General features: G+C 48.5%; 1 long non-coding RNA gene across 1 annotated transcript; it reads left to right on the top strand.

Annotated features, from left to right (window-relative positions):
* Positions 1 to 21,842: 21,842 nt before the first annotated feature.
* On the top strand, positions 21,843 to 25,753 carry LOC115836909. The gene is made up of 3 exons (XR_004031911.1): positions 21,843 to 23,774; positions 24,605 to 24,748; positions 25,405 to 25,753. It is a non-coding gene; the product is annotated as an uncharacterized LOC115836909 (long non-coding RNA).
* The last annotated feature ends 799 nt before the right edge of the window (positions 25,754 to 26,552 follow it).

The raw sequence follows: 26,552 nt of genomic DNA, 5'->3' as shown, positions 1-26,552 counted from the left end.
CTGGCCTGAGAGGAAGACAGATCTAAATTTAAATCCCAGATGTGCCTCTTATTTTCCCCATGAACTTGGACACGCAAAATTAAAAATAATAATGGTCATAGCTATCTCATATTGTGATAAAATGCCAGTGTAGTGTTTAGCACTGTTCTGGAAGGCGGAGGTGCTTGTCAGTGGGAGCTTCTGTTGTCTATAAATCTAACAGAAAAGTTCTTGCATCATGCAGAAGAAGAGGGGATTTAATACAGGGCATCAGGGTTTTTTTCTTTTTCCTTTTCTTTTTCTTTTTTGAGACAGAGTCTCACTCTGTTGCCCAGGCTGGAGTGCAGTGGTGTGATCTTGGCTCATTGCAACCTCCACCTCCCGATTTCAAGCGATTCTCCTGCCTCAGACTGCTGAGTAGCTGAGATTACAGGCGTGCGCCACCACGCCTGGGTAATTTTTGTATTTTTAGTAGAGACGGGGTTTCACCATGTTAGTCACGATGGTCTCAAACTCCTGACCTCGTGATCCTCCCGCCTCGACCTCCCAAAGTGCTGGGATTACTGTTGTGAGCCCCTGCACCCCACCCAGGGGCTTTCAAGACTGTTGACGAGCTAGAGGAGTAAGGACCAGGAAAAGCTGTCACTCGTGCTCAAGAGTAACATGAAAGTTTGACAAACCAGGGAATTGCAGGACCACAGGAACTGCTGAGGATGGTACCAGCTGCCTGCAGCAATGAGGTGGGTGGTTGGCAGGACCCCCAGGCTGCCAAAGCTCACAAGTCCATCTGCCAGTGCAGTGCCAGGGAGCAATGGCTTCAGCCTTTCTTTCTTTTTTTTTTTTTTTTTTTTTTAGATAGAGGAGGTCTCACTATGTTGCCTCAGGCTGGCCTCCAATACTGGGCTCAAGCTAGCCTTCTTCCTTGGCCTCCCAAAGTGCTGGAAGTATAGGTGTGAGCCACCATGCCCAGCCAGGCTTCAGCCTTTCTCCCACTTCCCAAATCTTGTATGGGAGCCTCTCAGTGATGAAGTCTAATCTAGAACCATCTGGATGGCAAGGGATTCTGGGAAATGTAGTTTCCAGGCTTCCAGCCCCTGCAATAGTTGCCATGACGTCCAGTATTAAGCAATAAGCTTGACCACTGATATTGTAGAAGAAATCACATAACTACACAAGAAGACCAAGAAAAGTCTCGATAGAGCCGGAAACATCTACCTTGGACACTTGGATATCCAGTGGAAAAGTGCTATTGGAAGTCAGAATATGCCATCACAGTCAAAGATGTTGGAAGCCTGGGTTTGAGAGTCATTATGTGCCCTGGAAAGTGTGGGCCTGAAGGTGGTCTGACCAAGATAGAGCCGTTGAGGTGTGGTGCTTGGGTGGCCAGGCCCAACTGGCCTGCTCTGAGAAGTGACCCTGTCCCAGGACTCACCTTCTCTGCGCTTCCGTAGTGCTCTTTGTCTAAACCACGTGCGAGTCTGTTTTCTAATGGTTTGCCCTGTAAAGTATCTTGTTCCTAAACAGATTTTTAAAAAATCATTTTGAGGGTAAAGAGTATTTTCAAATCTTCAAAACCCACAAGGAAACATTTCTTAAAAATAACAACAACAAAAAAATATGCTCATTGGGCAAAACTGAAAAACACAGAGAAGCAAAAAAAGGAAAAGGCAGACGTTCCAGAATTTCACCATTCCCAATTCTTCTGCACGACCTTCCGGAATTTTGCCATTCCCAATTCTTACGCACTGCTATTCTGTTCAGGTGGCTACACTTTCACTTTCTTCCCCTCATGCACACCCATATATAAATGTGTGACTGTGTTAACACATTCATAAAAAGCTTCCGCACGCCTACTGCCTGCCAGGCACTGACTACGTTATTCATCATTTATAATAATCATAAACCCGACGATCAGCTGTTGTTGGGGTGAAAATAGGTTCTCACTCCTCGTGTTCCGAGGCGGAAGTCTCCGCACCAGGGCAACATTCCTGTTCGCTCTGCCTTGGAAAGCTCTTCCCTGCAGTTGGCCCCATCCGTGGAGCTGGTGTTGAGGCAGGCACGCTTTCCCAGTCCTCCGTACCACAGGTCATACAGGGACAGACCCCACAGAGGAGGCTGTGGTTTTGCTGCTCTGCCGGACTGTGGGGAGGTCTGTGTAATTTGGGGAGAAGCGTTAGTTACTCATCAACCAGCTGACCTAGAGGTATGTCCCCCAATTAGCTTTATCAATAATAAACGTGATCCGTCCGTCTCTATCTCCCTGTCCCTGCACTTATCTCTCTCGCTGCTCTCTGCTTGCGGTGTGAAGAAAGGGGGATTGTGTATCGACCCCTAGGCACTGTGTTAAGTGTTCAGGTGCATGCCTAATTGATCCTTAGGAAGACAAACAGTTGGTATCATTTTTAGACTGAGTCTCACTCTGTTGCTAGGGCTGGAGTGCAGTGGCATGATCTCGGCTCACTGTAACCTCCACCTCCTGGGTTCGAGGGATTCTCCTGCCTCAGCCTCCCGAGTAGCTGGGAGTACCGGTGCCCACCACCACCCCCGGCTAATTTTTGTGTTTTTAGTAGAGATGGGGTTTCGCCACGTTGGCCAGGGTGGCCTTGAACTCCTGACCTCAGGTGATCCGCCTGCCCTGGCCTCCCAAGGTGCTGAGATTACAGGCGTGAGCCACCACCCCTGGCCATGACCATTCTTTTAAGGGGAAAAAATTAGGACACAGAGAGGCTAGTCACCTGCCTCTAGGTCACACAGCTAGGAAATGGTGATGTTGGGTTTTGTCTCAGCTCTTTCCTTTGTTCCTTTCTTCGTTCCTTTCTCTCTCTCTCTTTTCTTTCCTCCCTTCCTTCCCTTCTTTCCTTTTCAGCCTTATTGAGAAATAATTCACACACCATGTAATTTACCCATTTAAAGTGTACAACTCAATGGTTTTTTATATTCACAGAGTTGTGTAACTGTCACCACAGTCAATTTTAGAACATTTTCATCACCTCAAAAAGAAACCCTGTTTTCTCCCCCTCTATTTCCCTTTCCCTCTCCCCTGGCCCCTGACAACCACGAATCCACTCCTGTCTCTGTGGTTTGCCTGTTCTGGACGTTTCCTAGAAATGGGCTCAGACAATAGGTGGCCTTTTGTGTGTGGCTTCTTTCACTCAGCACGAGGGTTTCGAGGCTCGGCCGTGTTGTGGTGTGCGTCAGAACTCTATTTCTCTTTATTGATGAATAATATTGCCCCAGGCGGATGTGCCTGTCTGTCAGCTGATGGCCACGTGGGCATGTTGGCGATTTGAGTCAGCTCTTTCTCCTAAGACTCTTCTCTGCACTCCCTCCCTGTGGGGTGGTGGATTTAGCTGAGGGCAACGCGATGCCGCCGAGACTGGCCAGCTTTGGGGCAGGCCCCCATGACAGTTACTTACCCAACCTGCAATTTAGGCTCAGCCCAGAGAGGCGAGCAGCATGGGACCTCCGGGGCCAGACGCCAGGGTAGCCTCAGTGTAATGAGAGCTGTCATTCCCTCAGAGACGGGGAGGTGAGTGGGTTCAGAGGCAAGAAAGACAGTGTCATAGCTCTCTCTTCCTCCCAGAACCCCATCTCCTGGGCACGGCATCGTGGCTCTGCTGGACAAATCCCCAGGGACTTTGCGGTGTGCTCTCGGCCACGGGTCAAGCTCTGTTCCTTCTGCATTCCATCACCTGAGCAGCAGAAGGTCCAGGACAAGCCGGAAAGAGGGAAAAGCTCCCTGCGGGCATGAGGAGCAATCCCAGAGAGGGCGTCTGGCTGGGCAGCTCCGCCGACTGCCCTTGGGGCTGTGGGGTTTGCGTGGGACTGGCAGACAACACCCCAGAAGGGCCTCTGCCGCCACACGGATCTGTGTGTTCCTAGAGTCTGTGGTGAGCGGGAACGACAGTGACCCAGTGTCGCCAAGGGATTTGCTGTGCTCAGCAGCCAGGGTGGCGGCAGAACGCTTCTGGAAGAATCCTTCCTGCTCATGACCGGCTGAGTGGCTCCCGAGGCCAGACTGGCTTTGTTTGCCAATCTTGGGAGTCAAAGGAAACATGGCTCTTTCAGCTGCTTCAGCAAAAGAGAAGCTCTGAGCTCACATCAACAGGCTGCCAGGAACAGGAGCAAACACAGAAATGTAGCCATGGTGAGCCTGAGGTCAAGAAAGGAGAAGAGTCCATTAAGAAGAGGGACAGGGGCAGGAGGAGTCCATTAATAAGAGAGACAGGGGCAGAGGCGGGGTGTGTGTGTGTGCAGTGTGTGCACCTGTAGTCCCAGCTGCCCGGGAGGCTGAGCGGGGAGGATCGCTGAGTTCAAGCCCAGCCTGGGCAAAACAGCAAGACCCTCATCTTAAAAAAAAAAAAAAGGCTCCTGTCTCCTTCTCCTTCTCCGTGTGACAGCAACTTATAAATCTGGAAGGAACAATTTATCCTATGAAGTGGGTAGTTTTATCCTCTTTTTTTCTGGTTGTTTAAAAATTTTTAGTGCTGTATTTTTTGTGGGTACATAGTAGGTATATGTTCTTGTGGGGTATGTGAGATGTTTTGGTACAGTGCATTGTAATCACATCGTGGAGAATGGTGTGTCCGTCCTCGCAAGCTTTTATCCTTTGTGTTACAAACAATTCAATTATACTCTTAGTTCTTTTCTTTTCTTTTATTGTTATTTTTTGAGATGGGGTCTCTCTGTTGCCCAGGCTGGAGTGCAATGGTGCGATCTCGGCTCAGTGCAACCTCCGCCTCCCAAGTCCTAGTGATCCCGCCGCGTCAGCGTCCTGAGTAGCTGGGATTACAAGCATGCACCACTATGCCCAGCTAATTTTTGTGTTTTTAGTAGAGTCGAGGTATTACCATTTTGGCTAGGCTGGTCTCAAACTCCTGACCTCAAGTGTTCCGCCTGCCTCAGCCTCACAAAGTACTGAGATTACAAGTGTGAGCCACCACGCCTGGCCTCTCAGTTATTTTAAAATGTACAATTAGGTTATTATTGACTATAGTCACCCTGATATACTATCAAATAGTAGGTCTTAATCAGTCTTTCTAACTACTTTTTTGTACGCCCACGAGACCATCGCCCTGCTCACCCAGCTGCCTCCCACTCCCCTCCCAGCTTCTGGTAGCCATCCTTCTACTCTGTGTGTCCGTGAGTTCAATTGTTTTGATTTTTAGGTACCAAAAATAAATGAGAACATGCGATGTTTGTCTTTCTGTGCCTGGTTTATTTCACTTAACATGATGACCTCTAGTTCCATCCATGTTGTTGTGAATGACAGGATCTTGTTCTTTTCTTTTTTTTTTTTTGCGGGGGACAGAGTTTTGCTCTTGTTGCCCAGGCTGGAGTGCAGTGGTGTGATCTGGGCTCACTGCAACCTCCGCCTTCTGGTTTCAAGTGATTCTCCTGCCTCAGCCTCCGGAGTAGCTGGGATTACAAGTGTCTGCCACTACCCCTAGCTAATTTTTTTTTTGTAGTTTTAGTAGAGACCGGGTTTCACCATGTTGGCCAAGCTGGTCTCGAACTCCTGACCTCGTGATTGTCCCACCTCGGCCTCCCAAAATGCTGGGATTACAGGCGTGAGCCACTACACCCGGCCAGATCTTGTTCTTTTTTATGGCTGAATGATATGATACTCCATTGTGTGTACACACCACATTTTCTTTATCCATTAACCTGTTGGTGGACACTCAGGTTGCTTCCAAATCTTGGGTGTTATGAACAGTGCTGCAATAAACATGGGGGTGTGGATATCTCTTCAATATATTGGGTAACTAGCCAGCAAAGGGATGGCTGGGTCATATGGTAGCTCTAGTTTTAGTTTTTTGAGGAACCTCCAAAGTGTTTTCCATAGTGGTTGTTCTAACTTACATTCCCATCAACAGTGTACCAGGGTTCCCTTTTCTCCACATCCTCACCAGCATTCATTATTACCTGCCTTTTGGATAAAAGCCACTTTAATGGGGGTGAGATGACATCTGATTGTCGTTTTGATTGGCACTTCTCTGATGATCAGGGATGTTGAGCTCCTTTTCAGATGCCTGTTTGCCATTTGTATGTCTTCTTTTGAGAAATGTTTGCTCATATCTTTTGCCCATTTTTTGATCAGATGATTAGATTTTTTTCCTGTACAGTTGCTTCAGCTCCTTATACATTCTGGTTATTAATCCCTTGTCAGAGGAGTATTTTGAAAATATTTCCTCCCATTCTGTGGGTTGGCTTGTCACTTTGTTGATTGTTTCCTTTGCTGTGCAGAAGCTTTTTAACTTGAGGTGATCCCATTTGTCCATTTTTGCTTCGCTTGCTTGTGCTTGTAGGGTATTGCTCAATACATTTTTGCCCAGACCAATGTCCTGGAGATTTTCCCCAATGTTTTCTTATAGTAGTTTCATAGTTTGAGGTCTTCAATTTAAGTGTTTAATCCATTTTGATTTGATGTTTGTATGTGGCGAGAGCTAGGGGTCTAGTTTCACTCTTCTGCATATATATAGCCGGTTTTCTAGAACTATTTATTGAAGAGACTGTCCCTTCCCCAGTGTATGTTCTTGGCACCTTTGTCAAAAATGAGTTCACTGTAGGTGTGTGGATTTGTTTCTGGGTTCCCTAGTCAGTTCCATTAGTCTATGTGTCTGTTTTTATGCCAGGGCCATGCTGTTTTGGTTACTCTAGCTTTTCCTGTGTTTTTATGTTGACACATAATAATTGTATATATTTATGGGGAACAATGAGATGTTTTGATAAATAGATACATTGTATAATGATCGAATCACGATATTTAGCACTGCCATCATCTCAAACGTTCATTGTTTCTTTGTGGTAAGAATGCTTAAAATTCTGTCTTGTAACTATTTTGAAATATACGAAACAGTATTGTTACCTATAATCACCCTTGTTCCCATTAGCACACCAGAACTGATTCCTCATGTCTAATTGAGCCGGTACCCATTAACTACACTTTCTCCATCCCCAGGCCCCCTTCCCCTCCCCAGGCTCTGGTAACCACTATTCTACGCTTCTGTAACATCTGCTTTTTGGATTCTGCATATGAGTGATGTCATGCATCACCCCGAGTTTATCTTTCTGTGCCTGTGTCCTCCAGGTTCATCCATGTTGCCACAAATGACAGGATCCGTTTTTTCGTTAGTTTTTTTTTAGACAGGCTCTCACTCTATCGCCCAGGCTGGAGTGCAGTGGCCGGATCTCTGCTCACTACAACGTCTGCCTCCCGGGTTCAAGCAATTCTCCTGCCTCAGCCTCCCCAGTACCTGGATCACAGGCCTGCGCCACCACGTCCAGCTAATTTTTGTATTTTTTGTAGAGATGGGGTTTCACCATGTTGGCCAGGCTGGTCTCTTGAACTCCTGGGCTCAAGTCATCTGCCTTCCTCAGCCTCCCAAAGTGCTGGGTTTATGGGCATGAGCCACCATGCCTGGCCTGGATTGCATTCTCTTTTGAGGCTGAATAGTATTCCGTTGTGTATATAGCCAGATTTTCTTCATCCATTCATTTGTTGATGGACACTTGGGTTGAATCCAGATCTCGGCTATTGTGAATGGTGCTGCAATAAACATGGGAGTGCAGGTATCTCTTCCATGTGCGAGTTTCACTTACATTGGGCATATGTACAGCAGTGGAATTGCTGGGTCCTATGGCAGCTCTGTGTCGGGGCTTTGAGGAGCCTCCACGCTGTGCTCTGTCATGGCTGTAGTAATTTGCGTTCATACCCACAGTGTACTAGCCTCTCCCTTTCCCCACATCCTCACCAGCATCTGTGGTCTTTTGTCTTTTTGATAGTAGCCTTTCTAACTGGGGTGAGGTGATAGCTCACTGTGGTTTGGTTTTATACACAGGGTGATCTGAGACTCAGAGAGACCAAGGAACCTGCCCGAGGTCACCCAGCTGGTTGGTGGCAGAGGTGAGCTGTGGGGCCAGGTGTCTGGTTCCAGAAGCAGCCTCTGCCCACTGTGCTGCATGTCTGAGCTCACTGCCTGCTGGTTCCTGGCCCTGGTTAGTTTCTGGTGCACTTGAGGAGAGGTCCTGGAGGTCCCTCTGCCCAAAACACTTTTAAAAAACATTGTGGTAAAATATGCATAACATACAATTTACTGTTGTAAACATTTTTAAGAGTTTAGTTCAAAGACATTAAGCACATTCACATTGCTGTGCAACCATCAACACCACCCATCTCCGTAGCTTTCTCACCTCCCAGACAGTAACTCTGGCCCGCAAATTAACTCCCCATTTTCCATCCTCCCCCCCGCTGACCCCGGGCACCCACCATGCTTCTTTTTGTTTCTGTGATTTTAATGACTCTCGGTTCTTTATATAAGTGGAACTTACGTATAGCTGGGACCACAGGTGTGCACCAACACAGCCGGCTAAGATCTTATTAATATTTTCAAATTTTACTTTAAGTTCTGGGATGCATGTGCTGAACGTGCAGGTTTGTTACATAGGTTTTCATGTGCCATGGTGGTTTGCTGCACCTACCAACCCGTCACCTAGGTTTTAAGCCCCGCATGCATTAGCTGTTTGTCCTAATGCCCTCCTTCCTCTTGCCCTGCCGACTGCCTGACAGGCCCCAGTGTGTGATATTTCCCTCCCTGTGTCCATATGTTCTCATCGTTCAACTCCCAATTACGAGTGAGAACACGTGGTGTTTGGTTTACTGTTCTTGTGATAGTTTGCTGAGGATGATGGTTTCCAGCTTCATCCATGTCCCTGCAAAGGACATGAACTAATTATTTTTTATGGCTGCATAGTATTCCATGGTGTATATGTGTCACGTTTTCTTTATCCAGTCTGTCACTGATGGGCATTTGGGTTGGTTTGGCAGAGATGGAGTCTTACTCTCTTGGCCACGGTGGTCTGGAATTCCGGGGCTCAAGGATTCTCCTGCCTCGTCCTCTCAAAGCACTAGGATTACGGGCCTTCTGCCCTTTTGGCTTATTTTAAAGAGCACAATTTTCTCAAGGTTCATCCACCATCGGGGCGCCTTTCTTTTTAAGGCTGAATAATACTCCATTGTATGAGAAATTGATTATACTTGCCAAGAGTTTTGTCTATTTTATTGGCCTTTCTAAACAGCCTGCTTTTTGTTTTATTTTTATTTTTTTCTGAGCATTCCCGTATGCCAAATCCTGAATGTTCTTGTTTCCCTAATGTAAGAATCTACAGAAGCATTTTCTTCCTGGTCTCAAGATGTCTCATTACTTAAGCCCTAGAAATAATTTTTTTTTTTTTCAGAGACGTGGTCTCCCTCTGTCATGGTGGCTGGAGTGCAGTGGTGTGATTATAGCTCACTGCAGCCTTGAACTCCTGGCTCAAGCAATCCTCCCACCTCAGCCTCCCAAGTAACTGGGATTACAGGCACACACCACCACACCTGGCTAATTTTTAAAAATTTTTGGCAGAGGTGGAGTCTGACTGTGTTGGCCAGGGCAGTCTGGAACTCTGGAGCTCAAGCAATTCTCCCACCTCATCCTCCCAAGTAGCTGGGATTACAGGGGTGAGTCCCTGTGCCTGGCCATAAATTGAATCTTAATTCCTATTTTGATTAAGTTTAAGTTCTCTTCATGGTGAAATATGAGCCTGAGATGAGCCACTTTCTCTCATAAAACTTGGCCATCCTCTCCCTGAGTTTCCTGAATTGGCTTTTGTATTTATCCTTCTTTTTTGCTTGTATTTCAAGCGGAGACACATGAGAGTCCATCTTGCTCGACTTTCCACGATGGGAATTCAGAACCCGAGGCTCAGAGGTACGATTGTTTTCTAAGGCGGTTGGTTGATTTTCCCACCTGGAAAACTGCCCTATCGTGTAACATCTTTGGCGTTTTCCCTGGCACGGCTGTAGAGCCGTGGTTATAATGCTGTGAGTGTTACCACCCGAGGATGAGACCAGGAGTGACCTCTGAGGAGAAACGTGTTCTGTGCCATGGACGGGCGGGCAGCCATGGTACTGGAAGCATCCATTGTCCTCTGCTCCATCTTCGGAGTTTATGCCAAGTTACATTCTTGACGGCTCCCCCTGTCTACAAACCCAACGCAAAGTGGAGGGTTGGAGGTAAGCTCCCAAATGACTGTCCACACCCTTCAGCCAGTCACACTCCAGTCTCGGGAAAACAATTCCCGCAGCGGCAGCCACACTCTGCCCCTCCCCAGGGAGGGCAGCTCCAGGCTCCAACCTTTCGGCTCAAGTAGTACTTGAATTCAAACAGCATTCAGGTTCAAGTAGAATTTGGGCTTGAAGTGCCTGAACAGGTGCTCCTGGATATCCCAATAAAGGACACAGACTGGAAAAGTAAACTGAGGCAGGCTCCCAGAGGTGGCCTCCTGACCCCTGGTCCCCCAAGAGACCGGGAGCCTGGAGTCTGGGAGAGACAGCTCCCCAGGCAGAGCCCCCAGGTGCCAGGTCAGGCCCTGCCATCCTCTCCGGTGGCCCTGACCAAAGAGGTCGCTGTGGTTCACCCCAGGGCTGGTTCCCCACCGGGTCTGATCCCTCCGTGTTGCACTGACGAGGAACAGACATCCCCAGTGGGGATTGGGGGGTACCTTGTCCTCCCCACTCGGCCTCTGTCCTGGTGGCCCCTGCTTGGTGAGAGCAGCACCTTCCCACTGGGCACCACGGGACCAGGGCTGTGTGAGGGCGATGAAGGGCTGTAAATAACCTGGGCTTCCTCCTGGAAAGGGGTCCTGGTCCCTTTCATCTTCAGGGTCTCAGGGTCCACCAGGCCGTGGAAACCTCTCCTCCTTTGCCCCCTCTGCCTTCCACCCTCAAGGCTCCTGGGGGAGATCCAGGAGGGCAAAGGGCTCAGATTTTCTGAGGCCCAGTTTCCTGCCTTTAGAAAGTGAGGGCTGTGCAGGGAGAGCCCTCGGAATGACCCAGGGCATGCATGGGGTTTTGGAAGGCCTGGGTTCCAAATTGCCCAGATGCTTTGCTTCAAGAGACAGAGTCTGTCCCACTACAGCCTCCCTAGGGATGACGACAAGCAGTCACCTCCCTGGTGTGGCTGAGAGAGGCATAGTCTCCACTCCACTGTAAACGGCCAAACTGCACCTTGACCAAACTTCAGTCTCCAGGGACCAAAAGTTGGAGCCTCTTAATGACAGCACAGATCCCAGCCTGGGGGTTTTATTTTAAGCCCAATGAGAGTGACTTGATGAGCTCCTTTCTCCGGAAGAGCTTGCTGAAGCTCAGGGTGAAGGAGAGTGCGAGAGTCCCCCCAGAGAGGTCCCAGCCCCACACTGTACATGCTATTTCCAGGATAAGAGGGCCTTGTCAAGGTGCTTAGGGTTCTTGAGGGGAAGAGATTTTTCTAGGTGGAACCTAATGAAGCCACAAGCATTCTTATTAGAGGGAGGGAGAGGGAGATTCTAAATGGAAGAGAAGAGGCCATGCACCACAGGGCAGGGACTGGAGTGAAGTGGCCACAAGCCAAGGAGTGTGGCGGGTGCTGGAAGCCCAGAGAGATGCGGAGAAGGATTCTCCCTGGAGCCTGTAGAAAGAGCCAGCCCTGCCCATGCCTTGATTTTAGCCCAGTGAGGCTCGTTTTGGACTTCTGGTCTCTAGAAGGGTGGAAGGACAAGTGTGTTATGTTAAGGTGCAGAGTCAGTGGTTTGTGACGGCAGCCACAGGGAATGTGTGCAGAAGAGCCGGGTCACCAAGGGCCCAGAGGAGAGAATAATGTGCCAAGGAGTGGGAGCTGGAGAAACAAAACTGCTCCACCTGGCGCACGCACGGCATGGCATGGCACTTTCCCTCTGGAAATCTATAAAGAAAAGCTAGGTAATTTATAAAGAAAAGAGGTTTCGTCAGCTCACAGTTCTGCAGGCTGTACAGGAAGCATGGTGCCGGCATCTGCTCATCTTCTGGTGAGGCCTCAGGAAGGTTTCAATCACGGTGGAAGGTGAACAGGGAGCCGGCATATCACATCTCGAGAGTGGGAGCAAGAGTGAGAAGGAAGGAGGCCCCAGACTGTTTTATTTTACTATTTTTTTGAGACAGAGCCTTGCTCTGTCACCCAGGCTGGAGTGCCGTGGCATCATCTTGGCTCACTGCAACCTCTGCCTCCCGGGTTCAAACAATTCTCCTGCCTCGGCCTTCCAAGTAGCTGGGATTATAGGCATGTGCTACCATGCCTGGCTAATTTTTTCTGTATTTTTAGTAGAGACGGGGTTTCGCCATGTTGGCCGGGCTGGTCTTGAACTCCTGATCTCAAGTGATTTGCCTACCTCGGTTCCCCAAAATGCTGGGATTACAGGTGTGAGCCACTGTGCCCTGCCCCAGACTCTTTTAAACAACTAGATCTCGTGTGAACTCACTGAGTGAGAACCCAGTCATCACCAAGGGGCCATTCATGATGGATCTTGCCCCCTTGATCCAACGCCTCCCACCAGGCTCCACTTCCAACACTGGAATTCACCTTTCAACCCGAGATTTGGAGGAGACACCCATCCAACCCGTATCACCTACTGGGTGCTAGCAACAGCATTACGCACTTTACTCATTTAAGGTATGTTGTGATGTGAACAAATCAGCGTGTAGAAGAGTAGATGACCTGCTGCAATCTAGTGAAAAAGAATTTACCAAAAACATCTCTGGAAGGAGACACGGAGGGACTAGCTGGGTGACAGGGAAATGGCGGGAAGGGGATTTCTACTGGATGTTCCGGTTCCTTTTGTGTTTTGAGTCTTGTAAACATCTTACGTATTCAAAAAAATCTACTTAAAATGAAAGACATCAAGTAAGAACCACGGAATGAACTACTACTTTGGAGGGGAACCATAAAAAAATTATCCTCGACAAGCTGTGGTCTCTATCTGCTCCTTTCCCTTTCAAATCAAACTGTTCCCCTTAAGTGGAATTAGGTAATGTTAACAAAAAAAAAAAAATGAAAGAAAGAAAACAGAACTCTCCTCTGTAGCCTCTTCCTTGCAGCCCTGAAGTCTCCAGTACTTTCTATTTTCCTAAGGACTTTTAAATGGACTGTAACTTGACACCCAACAACTAAGAACTATGCCTCAGAATTTTGGGCAGTGGTACTATTGAAATATTACAAAAGGAATTGTTACTGGCATATTATTCACTAATGTTTTGCAAGGTATATGATAGTAGCTACGACATGGGGTTTGGAGTCAAACAGATCTGGGCTTGGAGATTGTTTTGAATAGACCCATAAGCTGTGTGACCTTACGCAAGTGAATCACCATCTCTGACCCTCAGTTTCCTCATTAGTAAAAAGGGGAGAATAATAGTACCTGCCTTGTAGGATTGCAGTGGGTGCATGGCTGATGACGGTGATGGTGACAGTGGTGACCCTCATGACTGCCACAAATCAGATGCAGGGTGGTGCTCATCCCCCGTCCCTGTGGTAAGAGTGCTCTCTGATATCTGGAACAAATGCCCCTTGGGTTTCATGGTCAGACGGGGGATGGAGTATGGGGCATGGAGCTCTGGCCTCGACGTTCTCCTCTGGAGCACGGCGCCGTGCTGGTGGCCTCCCATGGTGCTCACACCAGTCTTGCCGGCAGCAGCCCCTCCTTGCCCAGCCTTGAGCTTAATTCATCCACCGCCCCGCTTGGATCGCTCTCGGCTCCTCACGGTGTTGAATGTTCTCAATGTTTGCCTTGTGGAGCCCACATTCTCTCGCCCTTCTTCCCTGTTCACCCCTGGGAAGATCCCTCAAGGGAGCCAATTAGCACCACGTTTTCAATGGCAGCCCCTCCTGGAATATGTGCGGTTTTATTTGATTTTCTTGTTGCCACCCAAGCATGGAATCCTCTCAGGGCTGGGCTGTGCTCATTTCACTGATGAACAAGAATAAATGCTGAGCTCACTTTACACCCAGAGCCCACTGTTCCCATCCACAGGAAGAGAATTTCAGGGATCCTGATGTTATTGTTCTATGCAGAAAGGAAAAAAAAAATCTCGTAGGAGCAAATGCGTTGAGAATGGGTTACTTTTTTTTTTTTTAATGTTTAGAATATTATTTTCACTTACAAACTGCTTCTGTGGGCCCAGGAGCCTAACTCATGTTTGTGGAACTAATTTAAGTTTTCTACAGAGTTGCCATAGCTCCTGCACCAAAGGAAAAACAGAACCCTTCTTGCTCCCTCCCCCACCATTGAATAAGCCACATGTATAATTATCTGCTGCTGTAAAATAATTTTTTTTCTTAAATTTAGCTGCTTAAGACAAAACATTTAGTATCTTACACAGTTTTTCTGAAGGTCAGGAACTCTGGAGCAGCTCAACGGGGTGGCTGTGGTCTGTCATGAGGCTGTAATCCAAGATGGCAGTTGGGCCACAGTCTCATCTGAAGGCTTGACCGGGACTGGCAGATCTGCTTCCAAGGTGGCTCCCTCACATGGCTGTGGGCAAAAGGCCTCAGTTTCTTGCCACAGGGCCCTTTCCATAGTGCTGGGCATTTAATGTATTACAGCAAATCTGAGTTCTAAATTATATTTCTTTTTTTTTCCCCCCTTGAGATGGAGTTTTGCTCTATTGCCCAGGCTGGAGTGCAGTGGCATGATCTCAGCTCACTGCAGCCTCTGCCTCCCAGGTTCAAGCAATTCTCTTGTCTCAGCCTTTGAGTAGCTGGGACTACAGGTGTGTACCACCATGCCTGGCTAATTTTTTTGTATTTTTAGTAGAGAGAGGGTTTCACCATATTGGCCCCGCTGGTCTCAAACTCCTGACCTCAAGTGATCTGTCCACCTGGGCCTCCCAAAGTGCTAGAATTATAGGTGTGAGTCACTGTGCCTGGCTCATGAATCATATTTCTGAGAGTTGTTGTGTTTTTTCTTCTTTTTTTTCTTTTCTTTGTTTTTTTTTTTTGAGATGGAGTCTCGCTCTGTCGCCCAGCCTGGAGTGCAGTGGCGTAATCTCGGCTCACTGCAAGCTCCGCCTCCCGGGTTCACGCCATTCTTCTGCCTCAGCCTGTCTGAGTAGATGGGACTACAGGCGCCCGCCACCACGCCCGGCTAATTTTTTGTATTTTTTAGTAGAGACGGGGTTTCACCGTGGTCTCGATCTCCTGACCTCGTGATCCGCCCGCCTCGGCCTCCCAAAGTGCTGGGATTACAAGCATGAGCCACCGCGCCAGACCTCTTTTTTTTTCTTAAGTAATATTCCCGGACTCAAACTGCAAAGTTCATCTCTCCCTGTAATGTGCAGCCACTTATGTCTCTGCTCAGTCTTGCTTGATTCTTATTTTTTATTTTTTAGCCTGGCTTCCTGGTGTTTTCCTTTGTCTCTGCATAACTCAGTGTTCAGTCAATGACTTCGTTGATGTTGTGCTCAAACACCTTGAGCCTGAAGGCTTCCGTTACCTGCAGTAGATCTGTCCGTAGGTTGGTGATATGGTTTGGCTGTGTCCCTGCCCAAAATCTCATCTTGAATTGTAATCCCCATAATCCCCACGTGTCAAGGGAGAGATCAGGTGGAGGTAACTGAATCATGGGGTTCCTTCTCCTTCCTGCTGTTTTGTGAAGAAGATGTCTTCCTTCCCCTTCACCTTCCACCATGATTATAAATTTCCTGAGACCTCCGCAGCCATGCTGAATTGTGAATCAATTAGAACTCTTTCCTTTCTAAATTAGCCAGGCTTGGGCAGTTCTTTATAGCAGAGTGAGAATGGACTCATACAGTTGGGGAGTGTGTTTAAAGCCCCCCAATTTTCAGATCTTCCTTTGCTTTCACTTCCCAGTGGGCTCCTTGGTTTCCCCTGGGCAGAAGCAGTTTTCTAGACAACCAGGGACCAGGGGCAATCTGTTATCGATCTTCTATGCCTCTCTCATGGACCTCTTACTGCTTTGCTGCTCAGCCCAGCTGAGACCTCAGCCTCTGGCCACCAAAGCTGTGAGTGTTCTCTGCCTGTTTTCAGATCACCCGTTAGCTGACCAAGCGTTGGATTTTTATCCCCCGACCTCCGAGTCTGCTCCATCTGGTGGCCCAGGCACTGGTTTTCAAAGCCAACTCCATGCTGGCAAAGCTGTATTTTCTGCTGATCAAGAAGGGTGGGGAGATGGGAGAGGATCCAGGTAAGAAGGCAGCAACTCCCAGTGTTCTTACCCAAAGCTGAAGCTGTTTTTCTTTTTCTTTTTGAGATGGAGTTTCACTCTTGTGGCCCAGGATGATGTGCAATGGCATGATCTCAGGTCACCACAACCTCCGCCTCCCGGGTTCAAGTGATTCTTCTTTCTCAGCCTCCCGAGTGGCTGAGATTACAGGCGCCCACTAGCACGCCTCGCTAATTTTTGTATTTTTAGTATAGGTGGGGTTTCACCATGTTGGCCAGGCTGATCTCGAACTCCTGACCTCAGGTGATCTACCCGCCTGGTCCTCCCAAAGTGCTGGGATTACAGGCGTGAGCCACCGTGCCCAGCCTGAAGCTGTTTTTCAAGCACAGATGCTTCTCAGTTTGTTGTCTGCCTTTGGTTAATTTCCAGAACCCTGACATGGTTGTTTGTAACCATTTTGTCCAGTTTTACACTTGCTTCTTCTAGGGAGCGTTTGCCATAGGCCTTGGTCTGCTCATGAAGCAACTCTGGCCTCCAAGATCTGTGTCTCCTCCCACCCTCTCATGGACTTAGGGTTCATTCCTTAGCAAGAGATAAGGACTTAGGATAAGAAATGATAACAAATGACCGCAAGCAGTTGGCTTTAAACAGGCACTCTTCTCTCCAAGTTTTGGAGGCCAGAAACCTACAATCCAGGTGTCGTCAGGGTTGGTGCCCTCTTGTGAGCTCAGAAGGAGAATCTGTTGTCTCTATAGCCTCTGGTGTTGCTGGCCATCCTAGGACTTCGTTGGCTTGGAGGTGCATCACTTTACTCTTAGCTCTGTCTTCCTGCCACCCCTCCTCTGCAACTATCTGTCTCTGCTCTCCTGTCTCCTAAAAGGACACTGGCAATCGAGTTTCAGGTCTCCCTGGATAATAAAGCATTATCTCATCTCAAAATCCTTAACCGAATTACATCTGCAGACACTCTTTTTCCAAATAAGGCCACATTCACAGGGTCCAGGTGAACATGTCTCTTTCCATGATCTGAGGCTTGGGGCCTGGCATAACACCATGGATGTGGGGCGGGGCTGTCCCAAGTCCATGTCAGTGAAAGCGGGGAGAAAGCCCAGGTGGGAAATGAGAGGACTCGGCAAACCCCAGGGCAAGAGGAGTGAGTGTGGCAGGGAAAGGAGGGTTACGAGTTCTTTCCACTTCTCCCCTCAGGTCTGGATGGGCTCCGTGACTGCTGGGCCAACAGAATATGGCAGAGTGACGCTGTCCAGATTCTAAGCCAGGCCTCAAGAGACAGGCCCCTTCCACTTCTGTCTCTGGGAAGGCCCCCTTTGGACACCTATTCAGGGTGAAGTCAGCCTCTGTGTAAGAAGTCCAATTAGTCTGATAGTGTCTTCCAAAGGGGCCACACGTAGGTGCTCTGGCTGAAATCCCAGATGAGCCCAGCCTTCCAGCTAACCTGTCCAGACTCCAGACATGTGAACAAAGCCACCCTGGACCCTCCAGGCCTATGCACCCACCAGCTGAAGTCTCCCAGACCACACTCACTTGTGATACCAACTACAAAGTTTTCGGGTCCCTAAGTCCACCCTTAGGTTTGATACTTTGCTAGAAGGGCTCACGGAAATCAAAGCCAAACATGGCCCTACTCATAGTTACAATTTATTACAGGATGAGATTTAAATTGGCCAAGAGTGCTGGGCGTGGTGGCTATGCCTGCAATCCCAGCACTGTGGGAGACTGAGGCAGGAGGATTGCTTGAGACCAGCCTGGGCAACATAGTGAGAGCCTGTCTGTACAAAAAAAAGTAAAAAAATTAGCCAGGCATAGTGGCATGCTACTTGGGAGGCTGAGGTGGGAGGATTGCTTGAGCCTGGGAGGTCAAGCCTGCAGTAAGTTATGATTGCACCACTGTATTCCAGCCTTGGAGATAGAGTGAGACCCTGTCTCAAAAAATAAAATAAAAATTAATCAGTCAAGGAGAGGAACACATGGGTTAGTGTCCAGGAGGGTTCCCTGCACAGGGCTTCCAGCTGTCCCTCTCCATGGAGTCGTGGCCAGCATTAACTCCTCATGACAACAGCGTGTGACGGCACACACGGAGCATTACCAACCAGGGACGCTCCCCCAGCCTCGGTGTCCAGAGTCTTTGTTGGGGCTTGGTCACGTGGGCACGGCTGACACCGTGTGACTGACCTTAACCTCCAGCCCCTCTGCAGGTGGAGCTGACGCCACGCGGTCCAAGGCCCCACCATGAATCTCATCATTAGCATAGACTGTCCAGGGTGGCCAAGGCGCCAGGTAAACAAAGATACACGAGGGAGGACTCTCCAAGGGCCTAGAGGTGACACCCCAGGAGCCGAGGGCAAAGGTCAGACCTTCTGTGGGTCAACTTAACCTTTTACTGCCCATCCCTTGAGGGCCCGAAGAAGGAAGCGTCACCCTCCGGGGCCTGCCCGAGCTGATGACTCACGAATTCAGGAGCTCTCCTGAAACAGCTGCTGCTGCAGCCATTGGCTATCGTGTCATTTGTTACATGGCAATGAGTCATCGGTGCAGTGAGGAAGTGCGAGGGTTACGTTCTCCAGGGACCCGAGGACGCTGCCCTGGGAGTCGCTGTCCCACCCCAGACGGACAAAATGGCTTTGGGGTCAGATTGTCACCGCTGTATGTCAACACTGGGAGGGCACCGTGACTGGAGCTGAGAATGCGAGCAGCTCCTCACCTATGTCCATGATTGAAACTGATAATATGAGCAGCACCTCACCCCTGCCCATGACTGGAGCTAATGCCAGTAGCTCCTCACCCCTGCCTGTGATTGAAACTGACAATGCGAGCCGCTCCTCACCCCCGCCTTTCTATTTGCTGGCTCTGATCTTAGACTCGTGGGATCGAACTCCTTGCTTTAGTGAAACATCTTCTGGTTATTTCCAAAGTTACTATTGAGGTCCCATAGGCTGGGATAGTCACAAGGCGTAAGCAGAGTGAGAGGGACCCGCTGTGCTTCGGTGGGTGGGACATCCTCTGTGCATTCCCTATCGGCCTGACAATTCCCTGCCCAGGGTCTTGCATACATGAGGGGCTCTGTAAAATTTTCTTAAGTGGTTGAACGTTTGGAGGCCAGAAAACACTCACTCTTAAGAACAGATGAGGCCCCAGCCATGACTGTTAGAGTCACTGAAACAGGAATCCAAGCAGATCAGTACAGACAATATAAGTCCTGCATTTAGGTTGAAAAGGTCAATTGCCAAAATACAGCACCAGGACGAATGGGATTCACTAAAAAAACCCTGCAAACTCCAAATGAAAGGACAGAATGGCACTGAGAACCTCCCCATAGCCTCTGATTGTTACATGCTGACTGCAGCGGAGAGGATTACTGTCTGAAGCTGTATTTCCTGAAGTACGTAGACCATCAGTCCATGAGATGACGATTAATAATCAAGTTCAGGGGTCAGATCAGCAGAGGCAATGCTACATCCCACGTGCCCCTCTCAGTGGTTGAAATTCACAACGCACGCTGGCGCAGTAAATGCTCTGAGAAGGCCTGCAGGAAGACACGGATCATTTTGTTTTACTCGGCATTTCCCAGACTCATTGGACTATAGGCCCTTGGTAGTGTAGCGCCTGCAGATATCCCATAGGTCGTGTTTCTGTGGAACCACGCTGGAGAATGTCCGTTCCTAAGGAGGATGCTTCTGGGGGAGGTTTCCAGGTCAGGAGGCAGTGGTGGTTTGGGGCCAGGATGTCCAGAGCCCAAAAAGGCAGAATGAGCCCAGATTCCTGAAGGTAGCGAGAAGGCGAGCCATGCCGTCTGAGAGCCTGCAGGGCTTGGGTGTGAATTTGGCCCATGTAAGAGGGTCAAGGGCACTCCACAGGGCCCACGCCTTGCCTGTGCCTCATCGTCTGCCAGCGGCCCCCATGAAGCCCTTGTTGTTCTTGGCCACCGCCAGGTCCCATGAGTCTGCAGCCTCCCAGGTCACTTCCCGGGAACAGCTGGCACAGACCCAGGAGCAGATGAGCCAGGGCTCTGGGGGGCGCGGGGCAGGCAGGGCAGAGTGAGGCCCAAAGGATGGGGGACGCCCACCGGCCAGGCCTAAGAGGGGCCCGATGCTGCTTACACCCTCCCCCCTCGCCCGTCAGGTCCCTGAAAACACCCTCAGGCCAGCCCTAGGCAACCTGAGAGGCATTCACATGGAAACCTCCGCCCGGCCTCGCATGCTGGGCTGCAGTGGGGCGTGGAGCGCTATGGTTTTGGAAGCAGCGGGGGCTTGTAACTTCCCTGAGACGTGTCAGAGCCTGCATGATGGAGGGCGGCCTGCAGGCCCTGGGCCCTGCTCAGCTAGGGCCCAAGTAAACACATCTCCGATGATCACAGAATGCACCAGCTGGAAAGAAGCCTAGAGACTTGTGCAGTGTAAAACTCCTCAGTCCGACAGTGGGGAAACTGAGGCTTGGAGTGGGGAAGGGATTGCCTGTTGGCTGAGGCAGGCCTGGGACCCCAGGCTGCGTCTCAATTCCAGGACTCCTTTGCACCCCGCGGGGGGCATTCTGAAAGCCGAGCTGCCTTACAATTGAACATTGGGCAGGCTTTCTTCCCCTTTGGTGTTGGTTTGTGTCAGGTGGGGAGTAATGATGATAAGTTTATTTATTAATACTCCCTCAACTTATAAAACAAAAGGAGAACAGTGGCAAATACAGTGATTCTTTCTTTCTTGAGTTTTCAAAACACAAAACTTAATTTTTCTAGAAACCTGATTACCTTCTGCAATTTTCCTTATTACTGTTTCTCCAATTAATTTTTCAAAATGGTGAGCATTTACAAATGTTTGGGTGGGGCGCGGTGGCTCACACCTGTAATCCCAACACTTTGGGAGGCTGAGGTGGAAGGATCGCTTGAGACCTGGAGTTTGAGACCAGCCTGGGCAATATAGCAAGACAGTGTCTCTAATCTTTAAAAAAAGAAGTTTAATTATGGAAAATTTCAAGCATATACAAAAGTAGAACAAAGTTCTATGTACCCACCACCCAGTGTTAACAAAGATTCCTTCACCGATCTTATTTCTATACTTCTACTCCGACAACCCCAAGCAGCACTACTTTGAAACAAATTCATGATCTATATTTTCACGTCTAGCTATTTCAATAAGTATCTCTAAAAGATAAGGAGCTCTCTCTTTTTTTAATGCAACATTTTATTTTTAGCTAATTATAGACTTACATGCATTTGTAAGTAGTAGCACAGAAGCTTTGTACACTTAGGACCTTTCCTGTTAACATAACCATAATATTATTATTACACCTAGAATATGTAACAATAGTTACTCAATAGCATCCCATATGCAAACAATGTTTGCATTTCCCAATTGACTCATAATTTTTCTTTTTATAGTTTGTTTGACTGATTAGCTTTTAAATAACAATTTGTCCAAGGTAATCACATGTCCAAGTTGAGTGTCCAAATCTTATTAATTAAACATTTTCAGTTGCTTTATTGAGATACAATTTGTGGACCATACAATTCACTCACTTAAAGTATACAACTCAATGGTTATGTATTAGCTTTTTTTTTTTTTTTTTTTTTGAGACAGACTCTGGCTCTGTCGTCACCCAAGCTAGAGTGCAGTGGTGCAATCGCGGCTCACTGCAGCCTCTGCCTCCCGGGCTCAAGCATTTCTCCCTTCTCAGCCTCCCAAGTAGCTGGGACTACAGGCGTGTGCTACAATGGCTAATTTTTGTATTTTTAGTAGAGATGGGGTTTCATCATGTTGGCCAGGCTGGTCTTGAACTCCTGGGCCCAAGCTTTCTGCTCGCCTCAGCCTGCTAAAATGTTGGGATTATAGGCGTGAGCCACAGTATGCAGCCTGTATTAGCTTTTAATTTAAAATGTAATATGCATCCATTGTAGATCATCCAAACATTGCTCTTGTAGAATGTTAAAATGAAAGCTTTCTGCTTACAGTCATCACTATCTATGGAAGGCCCCCTTTTTATTCTAGCTGTTTAATAATAAAAATGACATATAGATGATGAACAAAAAAAAGGAAATAAAAAACTTCTAACTACTGTACTTAGAAATAACAACCAAATTTGTTTCAAGCTTTTCCCCTTTTCTGAGGGTGCCTTTTTTAAAACAGAAAATTTAGAATCTCGTAGACTTTGTGTGCTCGCCTGAATTTTATTGCGGGTTTATTGCTGAGGGATTTCTCTTGTTAACTCACTGAGCAAGACTCAAATGGCAGTCGGGAGTGTTCGGATTATCCCTGGAGTCCTAACCAACATATCCATGGGATAATTCAGGGGACTGGTGAAACTGGAGGGAAAATGATCGCATCTTTATCTCCTCTAAGGCCCAACTGAAATTTAGCTTTTCCTTCCATGACGGACATAGGCAACAAGCCAATCATGTTATCAGAATCTGTCATTTTGTCACCAACAAAATCACAGATATTTTCTCATCACGTATAGCCATGGCTGCTTTTCCAAACTGTAATTTGAGCTCAAGTGCTACTTCGAGGTAAGGACGTTATTAGACTCTCTGTGAGATCCATGTTTCTAAAATAGCACATATCTGACTATATCACAATTTAAAATATTTGGTAACTGTATTTCAATGTAATTGTTTCTTTTGTAATTCCACAAATTTTATACATTTGAAAACATTCTGAGAAGAGCTTATTGGCTTTGTAAAACTTCCAGAAGGGTCTGAGATTCCCAGAAGCTTAACAGCGCCTGGATTGGAGAGAAATGCTTTTTTCCCTGAAGTCGCTGATCATTTATTTTTAATTTTTAATTTTTAAAAAACGCAGAGCCCCTTTGCAGAACTCAACTGCCTCCTGCTTCTCACCCAAATCCTTTCTTGTTTTTCAGAGCCGAACGCAGCCGGCGCCAGGGTCCCGCGGAGAGAGGCAGCAGGAAGTGAGGCTGAGGGGCTGTCTGTGTCGCGCAGGCAGCCGGGCAGGGCTGTTTTCCATGGCTGCTGGCCCTCTCCTTAGATGAGTACACAGCTGCTTTTCACAGCGCTCAGCCTGCCCTCCTGGAGGGATCCTTTGAGGAGAAAATCCATCTCAACATCCACATGTTGTGTATCACTTCAACGCGGGGCAGGGCAACGAAGACCAAAGCTCCCCCACTTTCAGGAGGCGACTCCCCCTTCTTTGCTGGACAGGGGCGGACAGGAACCGCGTTGGCTTTGGCAGTTCACAGGGCAGTGGATCAGGGCCCCAGGAGGAGCAAGATGGTGCAGCTGTAGGCACTTCTGAGTGACGAGAGGCAGGCGTGCGTTGAAGGTGATCTGCGGGGCCCTCACACACAGGGCTGGGCAAGGTCCTGCAGTCGTGGGGAACGTGGAAGTTCTGACCCAGGCCTTCTGTCACCGGTCCCAAGCCCACGTCGTTTCTGCGACAGCATGACTGCCCAGTAAGTCATCTGCTTACCAGTGTCCCCCGAGCCAAGGACAGCAATGGAAAGCCGTGTGGTATCACTCCGGAAGAGGAAAGTCGGTGGCCCTTTAAGCAGGATGAAGTCAATCCTGCAGGCCACATGGTTTGCCACGTGGCACATGCCTCCCCCTGTGACCTCATTCAATCCCTGCAGAGCCCCTGGCGGCCATCGTCGTATGGTTGGCACCAGCACGGACTCCAGAGCCCACCGCCTGGCCTATGGCCCCAGCTCTGTCCTTGTTAGCGGTGGAACCTGGGCAGCAACTTAACCTGTCTGGGCCTCTGTTTCTTCATGCATAAAATAAGAATAGCACTGGTACTCCTGTGCAGGGCTGCTGCGAGAATCAAGTGAGTTAGTGTCTGCTTAGAGAAAGCCTGTTAACAGTGCATGCTTCCCATGGCTGCGGTAAGAAAGTGCTGAAAATTTAGTGGCTGAAAACAACACAAGTTTTGGAAGCAAGAAGTCCAACCTGTGTCTCACTGGGCTAGAATCAGGGTGTGGGCAGGGATAGTTCCTTTGGAGGCTGCAGGGGAGAATCCCTTCCTTGCCTTTTCCAGCTTCTAGAGGCCGCCTGCGTTCCTCGGCTCACGGCCCCTCCTTCATCTTGAAGCAACATTGTATCTTTCTGACCTCAGCCTCTGTCATCACATCATTCTCTGATTCTCTATTCAGCCTCCTTGTTGCATATTTAAGAACCTTGTGATTGCATTTGACCCACCTGGATAACCCAGGGGAATCTCCCTATTTTAAGGTCAGCAGATTGGCAACCTCCGTTCCATCTGCTACCTGAATTCCCCTCTGCCACAGAAGGTAACATAGTCACAGGTTCCAGGGGTTCGGGTGGGGCCATTCTTGGGGTGTCATTCAACCCCCAAGCTCGTGGATGTCTGGGGGCTAGCTGCCACATGTTACAGCCATTACGCCTGAAATGTTTTCTGTTTTAGTATGCCTCCTGGAGGTTCCCTTTAAACATGGAAAACTTCAGGAAGTGAAACGCATTCGTTCATTGGCCAAATATTGAGCCTCAGGGAGCCATGCTAGGCTCTGGGGATGCAGTGGTGGGCAAAACACAGTCCCTGCCCTCATGGGATGTGAAATGAGTGTAGAGACAGGAGATTAGAAAGGAAATAAATAAAAACTGAATGATCGATTGTGACGTGTGCTTTTGTGGAAACAGGGTGCCTCGCTGGAAATTAATGTGAGGGGAGCTAGTGTGATCTGTGAAGGCTCCTTTGAGCATGTGACATCTGAGCTGCCCTCTGAAGATGACAAGGATCCAGATGTGACGGGGAGAAGGAGATGCTGCAGGCAGAGGACAAAGGTGCTAGATGGACCCAAAGGTGGGAATGGGCTTGGGTGAGAAAAGGCCCGTGCAGCTGGAGTGCAGGGCATGGGGGTCCTGGGGGAGGTGGACAGGGGTCAGAGTTGGAGGTCAGGGGTCAGGGGCCCAGATCACAAAGCACCTGGCCTTGTGCTTGGAAATGGGGGTGACTTTGCATTTAATTCTGAATTTTGAGACCGAGCGTGGCATAATTGAGATGCTGTATTCTATGTGTTCACACGTCTGTGGAGTGGGAGGGTGTGGCCCTGAGTTTCTGAGATTCTTAGCTTGTCTCAGCATCAAACCCTGCCTAGAATTGGAAGGTGGCAGCTGGGTGTGGCATTCTCAGTGGTACCATTCTACATAAGAGCCACCTAGTTATCCATTCCCTATTTTCTGTGATTGACTGTGCCTGAGGTTGCCACTGCCCTGCCTGTGCCCTGGGCACTCTGACGCTCAGTGTGTGATGGTCTGAATGTTTATATCTCCCTAGATTCCTGTGTTGGAAACTGAGACCCCATGTAATGGTATTTGGAGGTGGGGACTTTAGAAGGTGATTAGGCCATGGTGGCCCCTCCCTTATTAATGGGATCTGTGCCTTATAAAAGGCTCTGGAGAAATAGCCACATCCTTTGCCCTTCTGTCTTCTCTGTCAGTTAAGGACACAGTACTCCTCCCTTCTGAAGGGCACAGCAACAAGGCGCCACCACGGAAGCAGGGTCCAGGCCCTCACCTGACATGAAGCCTGCCAGGGCCTTCATCTTGGACATCCCAGCCTCCAGAGCAGGGTAAGTTCTGCTTTTTATAAATTACCCAGTCTCAGATATTTTGGACTAAGACAGTGCATGCTGGTGACCTTGCGTAAGTACCAAAAATGTCCCAATTGGCAGTTCCTGTCCCCACCTGATAGCTCCTCTCAGCCCACACATGGGCCTACCAGGGGTGCTAGGGGGTCCTCAGTAGCCATGGATGGAAGTTGGGAGATAAATACCCGTAATTTCACACCTTTTGGGTGGGATATGCTGAGGAGTGTTCTATACCATCTCCTGAGGTTCCCAGCAGGGTTGAGCTGGTCAAAGGTCAGGTTATTAAGAATTTCCAGATGGCAATGGCTGAGTGTTAAGCCAAGCCCAAGACTCTCTGAGGCAGTGTCCTGTGTGGCTGCACAGGGTGTACTGAGGCCCCGCCGTCTTTTACAATAATTCAGCTTCTTTATTAATCTTTTTATTTATTTATTTATTTTTATTATTATACTTTAGGTTTTAGGGTACATGTGCACAATGTGCAGGTTTGTTACATATGTATCCATGTGCCATGTTGTTTTGCTGCACCCATTAACTCGTCATTTAGCATTAGGTGTATCTCCTAATGCTGTCCCTCCCCCTCCCCCCACCCCACAACAGTCCCCGGAGTGTGATGTTCCCCTTCCTGTGTCCATGAGTTCTCATTGTTCAATTCCCACCTATGAGTGAGAACATCCGGTATTTGGTGTTTTGTGCTTGCGATAGTTTACTGAGAATGATGTTTTCCAGTTTCATCCATGTCCCTACAAAGGACATGAACTCGTCATTTTTTATGGCTGCGTAGTATTCCATGGTGTATATGTGCCACATTTTCTTAATCCAGTCTATCGTTGTTGGACATTTGGGTTGGTTCCAACTCTTTGCTATTGCGAATAGTGCCGCAATAAACATACGTGTGCATGTGTCTTTATAGCAGCATGATTTATAGTCCTTTGGGTATATACCCAGTAATGGGATGGCTGGGTCAAATGGTATTTCTAGTTCTAGATCCCTGAGGAATC

The sequence above is a fragment of the Nomascus leucogenys genome, chromosome 2, assembly GCF_006542625.1.
Source record: "Nomascus leucogenys isolate Asia chromosome 2, Asia_NLE_v1, whole genome shotgun sequence".
Taxonomy (NCBI): domain Eukaryota; kingdom Metazoa; phylum Chordata; class Mammalia; order Primates; family Hylobatidae; genus Nomascus; species Nomascus leucogenys.
This window is presented reverse-complemented; position numbering and strand designations above follow the sequence as displayed.